This window comes from Acinonyx jubatus, chromosome B1 (assembly GCF_027475565.1).
Source record: "Acinonyx jubatus isolate Ajub_Pintada_27869175 chromosome B1, VMU_Ajub_asm_v1.0, whole genome shotgun sequence".
NCBI classification, from domain to species: Eukaryota; Metazoa; Chordata; class Mammalia; order Carnivora; family Felidae; genus Acinonyx; species Acinonyx jubatus.
The window spans coordinates 190,857,803-190,868,931 of NC_069382.1; positions in this window are offsets into that span (position 1 = coordinate 190,857,803).

Genomic DNA, 11,129 nt, shown 5'->3' on the forward strand with positions numbered 1-11,129 from the left:
TTAACAGGATCAGGGCTTTGCAATGTGGAGTGTAATGGCAGGAGGAGGAGGAAGTGAACTTCACGAGCAAACAATGGGTGGTGCCATTAACGTTCTGTACAGAAATGGGCCAAGGCATCTAAGGTGTTTCATATATATGAAAATAAGGGCACATATTAGAAGAATATAGAACATAGAATATATGTATTAGAAGTATGGAGGAAAGTGTAGTATTTGTACTCATGTGAATGTATGTATGTATCTGTATATATCTCCTAAGTAGAAGGCATGCTCACTGTGGGCTGGAATTTTTACCTTTTCTTTCTTTCTTTCTTTCTTTCTTTCTTTCTTTCTTTCTTTCTTTCTTTCTTTCTTTCTTGTCCAATGCTCTATCCCCAATAGCTAGAACTGTCCCTGACACAAAATGGGCCCTCTATAAATATTTGTTGAGTAGAATATGTATGGCGAAAGAAATACTGGTAAGGAGGACAAGGATGCAGGTTCTAACACCTCTAGTGGAATAGGAGCAGTGATAACAGAGGGCGTTAGTGAGAGCAATGTGGGTATGTTGCAGAAACCAGGGTTGTTGGGAAGATTTTACTTCAGGAGGAACTGGAGTTTCTGGGGGCCAAGTGAGGACAAATGGTCTGGAAAGAGCAATGGGATGAACAGAATTTTCTACCTCTCCCTTTCGTCCTATAGTATACATTGGTGGAACAAGGTGACCAGCATGTAGAAGAGGTTGAGGATGTGGGGAAGGATTTGGTGATAGATGAAAGACAGGCCCAGAGGGAGAGCACTAGCAAGAATGTGAAACTGAATAACCACTTTGACAAACACCTGGGCAATTTCTTGGGTAGTTAAATATACTCTAATTATGCAACCAACACTTTCACTCCTGGGTGCCTACCCGAGAAATGAAAACATGTGTTCATACAAATATTTGTCTGTTCATTTTAGCTTTATTCATAACTTAAAAACTGGACACAACCCAAGTGTTCAGTAACTAGCGAATGGAGAAACGGATTATGGTGCATTTACTCAATGGGATAATGCTCAGCAATGAAAAGGAAGATATTAGTGATAAACGCAACAGTGTGAGAAGCCTCAACACATTATGCTAAACAAAAGAAGCTAGACACAAAAGCCTATACATTGTACTATTTTGTTTAAATGAAGTAACAAAACAAAAAAAAAAAGCAAAACTATAGTGACAGAAATTCGGTTACTGGTTGCTAGGAGTCGTGGGGGTAAAGTAGGTAATTGACTCAAAAGAGACACGAGGTTGCTTTCTGGAACAATGGAAATGTTCTAAATCATGAGGGTCATGGTAGTCACATGACTGTATTTATTTGCCTAAACCTATTTAATTTTAAATTTAATATTGGTATATTTTTGTTGTATTTAAATTATACTTAACTGATGGAAATAATTAACAAATGTATATCTTGGTTTATATGTGTCCCTCCCACTAGAATATAGGTGAGCTTCTTGAGGGCAACGTTAAGAGCCAATATGCTTGGCACAGTATCTATTATTAATATTCATTGGAAGAATGTATGTTCCATGCTTCTGACAATAGCTTATAACTCAAATATTTCTATGATTGCCTCTTACATTCATCATGTCCATTTACCAACTTGGACAATATCTTTAATGTCTCTAAACCTTGGTGTTCTCATCTATAATGCTGGGATTAAAAATTGAATTTATTTCATAGAATTATTATGAAAATAAAATAATGCCCTGGCGTAATATGCTTATAGCACTATCTGGCATGTGGTGAGCACACATTAATTCAAACAAATTTGGTGTTACTTTCCATGACTGTTCTATCTCAATTGCCTATGACTGTTATATGCCTATTATTCTGTTCATCAATCAGAGACTTTGTATTTATTTTTTGCCTTCTTCTTATTGCCTGAAAGTCCTAGCCCACAATAAGTACTCACTAAATGTTTGTTGAATATGGCCTGATTTTTTAAGTGTTCAAGAAACATCCTTTCTTATGCCAGGGGGTTATGAATACATACGATTATCCTTTCTTTCTTTCTTTTTTTTTTTTACGATTATCCTTTCCTAGGAATGTTAGCCTCCTTCTGTCATATCAACCTACACCCAGGCATGCACATACAAATGATGTTTGTACTTACTGAGGTTTAAGCAATACTTTCACAGAAACAAATGTCCCTGACCTCAGAGAAGAGACTAGATTACCTTGTTACATGCTTTCATAGTACTCAATACTTTTCTTTTACAGCACTTATCAATATGTGCAATGATACACTTGTATGATTATTTGTGTCATGTAATCTCTAGTCAGGCTAGGCCCACAGCTGGGTCCATTGTATCTCTAGCACCTAGTAGTCCATGAACTCACTTATTTACTTACTCACTTACATTTATTTATTTATTTATTTATTTATTTATTTATTTATTTATTTATTTAAATTCAAGTTAGTTAACATACAGTGCAGGCTTGGCTTCAGGAGTGGAACCTTGTGATTCATCTCTTACATATGACCCCCAGTGCTCATTCGAAAAAGTGCCCTCTTTAGTGTCCATCACCCATTTAACCCGTCCCCCCACTCACCCCCCTTCCAGCAGACCTCAGTTTGTTCTCTGTATTTAAGAGTCTCTTATGGTTTGCCTCCCTCTCTCTTTTTATCTTATTTTCCTTTCCTTCCCCTATGTTCATCTGTTGAGTTTCTTAAATTCCACACATGAGTGAAATCATATTATATTTGTCTTTCTCTGACTGACTTATTTCACTTAGCATAATACCCTCTAGTTCCATCCATGTTGGTGCAAATGGCAAGATTTCATTCTGTTTCATTGTCAGGTAGTATTTCGTTGTGTATATATACCACATCTTCTTTATCCATTCATCAGTCGATGGACGTTTGGGCTCTTTGCTTAATTTGGCTATTGATGATAGCGCTGCTATAAACTATGGGGTGTATGTGTCCCTTTGAATCAGCATTTTTGTATCCTTTGGATAAATTCCTAGTAGTGCAAGTGCTGGGTTGTAGGGTAGCCCTACGTTTAATGTTTTGAGGCACCTCCATACTGTTTTCCAGAGTGGCTGCACCAGTTTGCATTCCCACCAGCAGTGCCAAAGTGTTCCCCTTTCTCTGCATCCTCGCCAATATCTGTTGTTTCCTGAGTTTTTAATTTTAGCCATTCTGACAGAAGGAAGTAGGGAGAGATGATGACAGAAGTCTATGGTTATCACGTAGGGAAAGGTTTCTTTTTTTGTGGAGTGGATGGTTTATTTGAATTATTTTTAGTTCTAATATATTTTTTTAAGTTTATTTAGAGAGAGAGAGAGAGAGAGAGAGAGAGAGAGAGAGAGAGAGACTGGGAGGGACAAAAAGAGAGGGAGAGAGAATATCCCAAGTAGGCTCTACATTCAGTGTGGAGCCCAATGCATGGCTCGATCTCATGACCTCGATATCATGACATGAGCTGACATCAAGAGTTGGACGCTTAACCGACTAAGCCACCCAGGTACCCCCAGTTCTAATTCACTTTTTATTTAAGTATTAGGCCTGGACTGAATTCCAGGTGGCTAACAGTAACCATCAAATGGGATGAAAATGTAGGTCAGCTTATCTACTAAAAGAAAGAGAAATCAAAGAGACACTCCCAGTGAATCAACAGCTCCCAAGTCATGAAAGTGAGCTGTCGTAAGCAATGGTTGCTCCTGAGAGGGGTTGCCTGGTGAGGGCCTGGGAAGTGTGTTTTCACAACCCACTGAGTCTCTTGCTCAGCAATTTGCCATCATAGGAATTTTAATGCTTTTCTTTTATGTTATCTTCAGTCAATACTATTATAAACATGTTAGACAATGTGTAAGGTCCTGAGGGTACAATGGTGACAAAAATACAGCTATTTTACAGTTGCTTAGAGAACTATTAGTCCAGTTGAGGAGATGACCTGATAAACAGTAGACTACAACATGACATGACTAACCTTATACTAAGGGAAGCTCAGTGTCCAGAGGCAACACTTAAGAGGACAGATGGAGGGTCCAGAAAGGCCTCCAGAGAGAGGTATTGCTCATCTTTCCTGATTCTGTTGCCTTTCTTGAAGGCAACTCACTTGTTCCAGTGGCAAATTGCAGTAGAGCTTTTCCATAGGACACAGAGACTAAGCATTAGCACACGCCAAGCCCTGTGCAGAGGTGTCTTTCATCAGCATAACAGTTCTTCGGGATAGAGGATATCATGCTCAGGAGAAAATAGAGGCTACAAGAGATTACTTAGCTTTGTTGGGGACACACAGCTGGTGAGTGTGGGCCTCATTCTGTCTGGCTCCCAATACAGTGTTCTTTCCTGTCAAAGGCAAAATGAAACAAACCCTGAATTCCTACTTGTGGCAAATGAAAACACTATAAAAAATTGGCCTCCAATAATCATCTTAAAAAATCCAGTAGCGTAATGGTGGTGATGACAAGCACGTTTTCCTCATTAGGACATCTGCTCTCAACCGTGATGGGGAGCTTCCCTCGATGACCCCATTCGTGCTGCCCATTTTGCTAAGGAGTTTATTCAAGGTAACAAAATAACCCAGGAGGAAAGCTTTGGTGAAAATGGAGGCCTTTGATCCCCGGCTTAATGCTTATTCTTCTAACAGGCAGGGCCTCTAAAGTTCAGCAACTGATATTGTAATTACTGTGTATCACTCTTTTTCCCATTTGTACGATAAAGCTGTATTTTAATTGTGTGGTGAGTGTAGACAGATTAGCACAACAAAAAGCACCAATCTTTCCTTTACTTGGCTTGCTGGGAACATTATGCAGAAGGATACTGGTTAAACACACACACAATACTTAGAAGGCTTGAAAAATACATGTGGATAATATGTTAGGCTTTTTTTTTTACATGAACCTGAATTGGTATACAGCCACTGATTAATAACCTTAGGAATGAAAATGTCAGGTGTATTGCATAAATATTAGCCAGCAGACCTCAATTTGTTTTGGATAAGGATCAACAGTCTCGCATAAGGCACAAGAAAGACACCTCTGACATTGAAAATCCCCTCTAAATATCAAGGTCTTTTTCAACAAGACATTCGGAAATACAAGCAGTCTAATTAATCATCCATTATATAAGTAACATTTGCTTATTTTAATTACTGTGAACTTCAGTTAGGTCTCTTCCATGGTGATGAACACAAACCTGTTTCTCAGGTAATGGTTTGTGGTTGATGTTCTTAGAAATCCTAGTACCTGGTGATGAGTCGGCGCTCAGGTATAAGGCAACAAGGCAGAGAACAGGGCTTGGCATGACACCCACCAGCAAAGGAGGGGCAGGTGTTGTCTTAGCAAGCTCTAGTGCCAAAATGAAATCTTGAAATCCAAACTCACTCTCCTCTGCTTAAAAGCCTTTCACTCTTATGCTTTGGCTTTCAGAGAAGTATTCAGCCTTATTAGTAGTCACTGGGTTAGTCATGAGAGGAGCTTTTCTCCCTTCTCCTGACACATCTGTTGTCATTGCTTCTGCCTCCCTGTACGTTGGCTGCGTGAAAGTCCCTGATTCTCAGCATGTGTCATGCTCTCACTTGCCTTCAGGATTTTGCCCATGCAAGATTCTGTATGAAATTCTCTTCTTTCTTCCATGCCTACAAACTACTCACTATTTAGGGCTGGACCACTACCGCTTGCCTGGGAATCCTTCTGTAACCTTCTACTCCCATTTCTGCCACACCCAGCTGTCACTCCTGAGCTGTGCCAGTGGCCTCCCCTCCAAGTTGTCAAAGCACTCAGGGTTTACCCCTGTCATCTGTACTTAGAAGAACAACTCCTTCCTGGGAAAATAGTCTTTCTCTCTATCTTGGACAACAGATTCTTTCCCCTCTTCTTCGTCCCTCCCTCCCTCCCTCTCTCCCTCCCTTCTTTTCTTTTCTTTTCTTTTCTTTTCTTTTCTTTTCTTTTCTTTTCTTTTCTTTTCTTTTCTTTTCTTTTCTTTTCTTTTCTTTCTTTCTTTCTTTCTTTCTTTCTTTCTTTCTTTCTTTCTTTCTTCCTTTCTTTCAGAGATAGAGAAAGCATGAGTGGGGTAGGGGCAGAGAGAGAGAGAATCCCAAGCAAGCTCCACACTGTCAGCATGAAGCCCATTGTGGGGCTCGAACCCACAAACTGCGAAATTATGACCTGAGCTGGAGTTAGATGCTTAACCAACTGAGCCACCCAGGCACCCCATCCTCCTTCTTCTTTTTCATAATATATGTTTTAAATGAACATTGAGCTAAATATTTTTAAAATATCACGAAAACAATATGATTGTAAGTCAAATATAGAAAAAATCGGATGAGCACTGGGTGTTATATGTAAGCGATGAATCAGAGAAATCTACACCCAAAGCCAAGAGCGCACTGTGTACTCTGTATGTTAGCCAACTTGACAATAAATCATCTTTAAAAAACTAATTAATTAAATAATTAATTAATAATAAATAAATAAATAAATAAAGTGGTTTTCTTGTAGGTGGTATTAAAAAAAAAAAAAAAGAAAAATGGTTCAAACAAAATAGGGTCAATAGCCCAGCCCCCTTCCACCAACTTCTGCAGATATATAGATTCTTACATAGCCTTCTGTGTTCTGAGATAACAGGAAAACAGTCTACCAAAGAAATGCTCTGGATCAAGGAGCAAGAAATAAAAAAAAAAAATTAAAATAGCTTCAAAAATTCTACTTGCTTATTGGTAATTAAGAGGTGGTCAAGGGGAACAGATGGTTCTATATGGAGCCTTATTCTCATAAATCACAAAGGACCCAGGACATTGTCTGAAGGCAAGTGGCCATTGCTTTCCATAATATTGGAAGGTGCTCTAACTAATGGGCAATACCAATTATGCAGATGTCACTCCTGTTAGGAAAATGTCCCCCTTACTTAAGAGGAATTCAGATAGCTTTATGTTTGGAAATTAATGCTTATCCCTAGAAAATGTGTATTTATTTCCTTGGTCTAATTAGTGTCTTTCATTTGATGATTATGAAGACTGAGGGGGACTTTTCTGTACCTCACTCAGGAAAAGAGAATTTGAGGGGGCTGAACTATTATGATAAATGTTGAAGGCCAGAGCTCATCTTGGAGTATCTTGCTGCAACTTTGGACACAAAAATTCAGACTTTGGAAAATGTACTGCTGTGTGATGCTTGTGTGTCCTAGAGCTCCTGGGGGTAGAGTAAAAGATCAGGCACTTAGCAGGGCATAAATTCTATACAGACCAACCCCTGTGGGTAAGGCTCAGGAATTGGCACTGAAGGCTTAAAGAAGATGGTATTCTGAACCACAATTTGGTGAGTAGTCTGAGAAATCTTAGCACTTCAACTTTGCTTATAGTTTTCCTTTGCCTTATAAGGATATTCACTTATTTTTAAAATGTATTCATTTATTTTGAGAGAGAAGAGGAGGAGGGAGAGAAAGACAGAGAGAGAGAGACAGAGACAGAGAGAAAAAGAGAGACCCCAGGCTGACTGCACTGTCATAACAGAGCCTGATGTGGAGCTTGAACTCAGATTTCATGACCTGATCTGAAACTAAGAATCAGACACTCAACCAACAGGGCCACTCAGGTGCCCCAAGGATATTCACTTATTAATTGAGTCACTGATTTTTGTTAGGTATTCTGTGCTAGATACAGAGAATGTAGGCAGCAGAATGCATTTCCTGATAGACTTAGAAACATGGTGGGGCAAGACATACCATAGTAAATACAAAAAAAAAAAAAAGAAATATACAAGATGCATTCAGGTCTTAATGACAGCTATGCAAGAAATATAAGTGGATACTGTTATGGAGCACCCCATGGGGTGCAGGATAATAAGCTGAGCATCTTCAAGCAATAGGGAACAACGTGTGGCTTGGATCTAAAGAGTAAGGGGTGGGGGGAAGTCAGGGAGAGATTGGAAGAGGACAGCAGGAGCCAGATCTTGAAGACCACAGTGAAGATTGTGACCCTTAAGTGTCATAGAAATATTGGCAAGTTTATGCAATACAGATGTGTTCTAATTTATATTTTTTAAAGTTGTTCTGACTGTTAAGGGGGAATAGATTTTGGGGGTAGGAAGACAAAGAGTAGAATCTGAGAAATCAGGAGCCTATTGAATTAGTCAAATTAAAAGCAATTGTGAATTGCTGGGATTAGGGCGATTTCATTGGCAGTGAGGAGAAGCGGTTGGTTTTGGGGTGTTTTGGGGGTGGACATGGCTGGATTTGCTGCTTTTAGTATCAAGTTTTGCATTTTTATTTCCATGCATGCTACCCTTCAGTGACATTAGATAGGTGCATATGGCTTTGCACAGTGGTACTGTAGGGAATATGGTGTTGAGGCAAAAGCTGACCTGCCCTTCATTCACCCAGTGCCTGAACCCATCAACGGTACAGACAGCCATGGACCTAGAGCCTGAGATATAACTAGCCACAGCATGAGAATTGGGGAGAAAATATCAGGTGGGAAACAGTTGCCAAAGGTACCCCTTTGAGGAAGACAGGAGACAAACTACTTCTTTCCAAGATATTGTAGAAGAAGATGCCACTAGGGGTGAGAAGACCCAAGGGAAGGCATGGAAGAGAACCTATGCACTAAGCGCTTCCCTCTGAGCTGTCTTTGTTTATTTGTCAAGTCCTTTACTAAAATATGATCGCTGTGAAGGCTGGAGCTGGCTCATATTCACTTTCACATCCTAGTAAGTGGCATAGCATCTGCCACTTACTGCCTGGTAACACGGAAATGAATGAATTTCATGCACACGAGTGAATGTGTGATTGCTTATTGAAAAGGTATTGGTTTGAAGAGTTGGTGCTTTTCTGCTGTATTAAGCAATGTGGCAGGGACACAATTTGGAATCAGGCATCGTGCCTTTTTTCCACATTTATATCTTGGCGATCGTGTTGCTGCCCCATATTCATCACTGTAGGATGGTTGAACCTTCTCCAACAGAGGCCTCCCTTTGTGCCTGACCTTGCACGATGCACTTTGTATTGGCCAGAGGGAAGGCATACACATTGGCATGAAATGTGAATATGCCTATTAACATTTCTCTCAGAGAATGTGGTGAGCCTTAGGAATCAGCTCAGAGGTTCAGCGGGGGCCCCTGGTCAGCACATTCTTCAAGCTCCCAGAAAAGGGCAAGCAAAGAATATTTACAGCCATGGAGAAATGGCCTCATAAAAATGCATAAGGGTGTGTGCACAGAGTGATGACTTAGATGAAAAAAGCCGTGTTTACATACTGTTACACTAAAAATATTCACACCTCATCAAATTGTCAGTCTTGTTTGCTGGCAACAATGGGATTTTTCCCTCTGTAAGGCAGTAAAGCTCCCGGCAGAGCACTGAGCATTATGTCTCATTAATCCTTCCCAGATCCCAGCGAGGTGGGTGGTGAGGGTTAGGTTTCCTGCTGTATCAGAAGAGAAAAGATTGGGATTCATTTTCTCCCCTCTCTGCCATCTCACGTTTGAAACTTTATTAGTCTACTGAGGCTCTTGGGGATTGATCTTCCTAATGTCATCTGGTCTACCACCTAGGGCTGATGACGAATCCCTAGAGGAGGGGAATGAATTCATCAAGCCCTCTCAGCTATTTGGTGGAAAATCCAAGCCCAGTTGACCAATATCCTACCCAGAGAACAGAAGAATGAGTAAGAGCATAAACCCCTATAAATGTCTACTAGATGTCAAACATTTTATATGTAATAGTTTTTGTAATCACTATGACAATTTTGTAAGGTTGTTGTTATTATTATTATAACTGTTAATTATTACAATTTTCCAGATGAGAATTATAAAGATCGTGGTTCATGTAAATTCTGTATTCAAACCCGAATATATCATTTGACACCAAAGCTAATGTCATGGGATGTCCCGGGATAATCCACTTTGTACCCATTGGACACACTGACACATAGCAGTGGCTTGATAGTGTTTCCTTCTTTTTTTTTAATTAAAAAAAATTGTAACGTTTATTTTTTTGGGAGAGAGAGCCACAGAGCGCAAGCAGGGGAGGGGCAGAGAGAGAAGGAGACACAGAATCTGAAGCAGGCTCCAGGCTCTGAGCTGTCAGCACAGGGCCCGATGTGGGCCTCAGGCTCATGAACCATGAGATCATGACCTGAGCCAAAGTCAGACACTTAACCAGGCTCCCATCCTTCTATATATTTTTAAGAGAGAGAGAGAGTACATCTGCATGCACAAGTAGGGGAGGGGCAGAGAGAGAAGGAGAGAGAGAATCTTAAGCAGGCTCTGTGTTCAGTGCAGAGCTTGACACAGGCTTGATCTCATGACCCTGATACCAACCTGAGTCGAAATCAAGAGTCGGACGCTTAACTGACTGAGCCACCCAGATACCCCAAGTATTTCTTTCTTGATATGACCTTGGAGAGGAAAGATGCTGTGGAGACAGGCAGGCCTGAATTCTAATGCACATCTCTTCATTGCTAAGGGGGCACCCTATGGGTGAGGCAGAAACTATGCCTAAGTGTCAGTTTTCTCATCTACAAAAGAAAATAAAATACTCCCATGGCAGAATGGATGTGAAAATAAAACGAGGGAGCTCAAAGAAACAGAATATCACCTGGAAGGACTGCTCCATACTTGGGGGTTCCCTCTGATTCTTCCTTTGATCAGCAGGCTTGGGTGTTTTTTCAAGAATCCTATTAGAAAACAAACCCATGCATTTCTGTATTGTTTTGGATTCACTCTATGAATTGACTTATTTATAGTGTCCAAGATGGTTGACATCTTTCCTATTGAATTTCACTAGTTATCAGTCTCTACTTGGAGGAGTCATACTCTTAAAGGTCATTTCAGAAGATCATTGGGTCAGACTACCCAACTTTCTTAGCAATAGGAACCATACTGCTAGTCCATTGACTACTGAATATGTATTCAGCAGCTAGAAATTGCATAGGATACTGAAAACTAGGGCATGGTGAATTCAAGGAAGCCAACATGGGCCACTTCAGTATTTATGAAACCTTGGGACTATACTTAACCCCTTTGTGCTTTAGTCTACTTATCTACATTACTGACCTAAAGATTAAAAGGTCTGAGAAAATTAAGTGACATAATAAATATAAAGTACTTACTCAGCACCTCACATGTAGTAAGGGTTTATTAAGTATTAGTTATGAATATCATT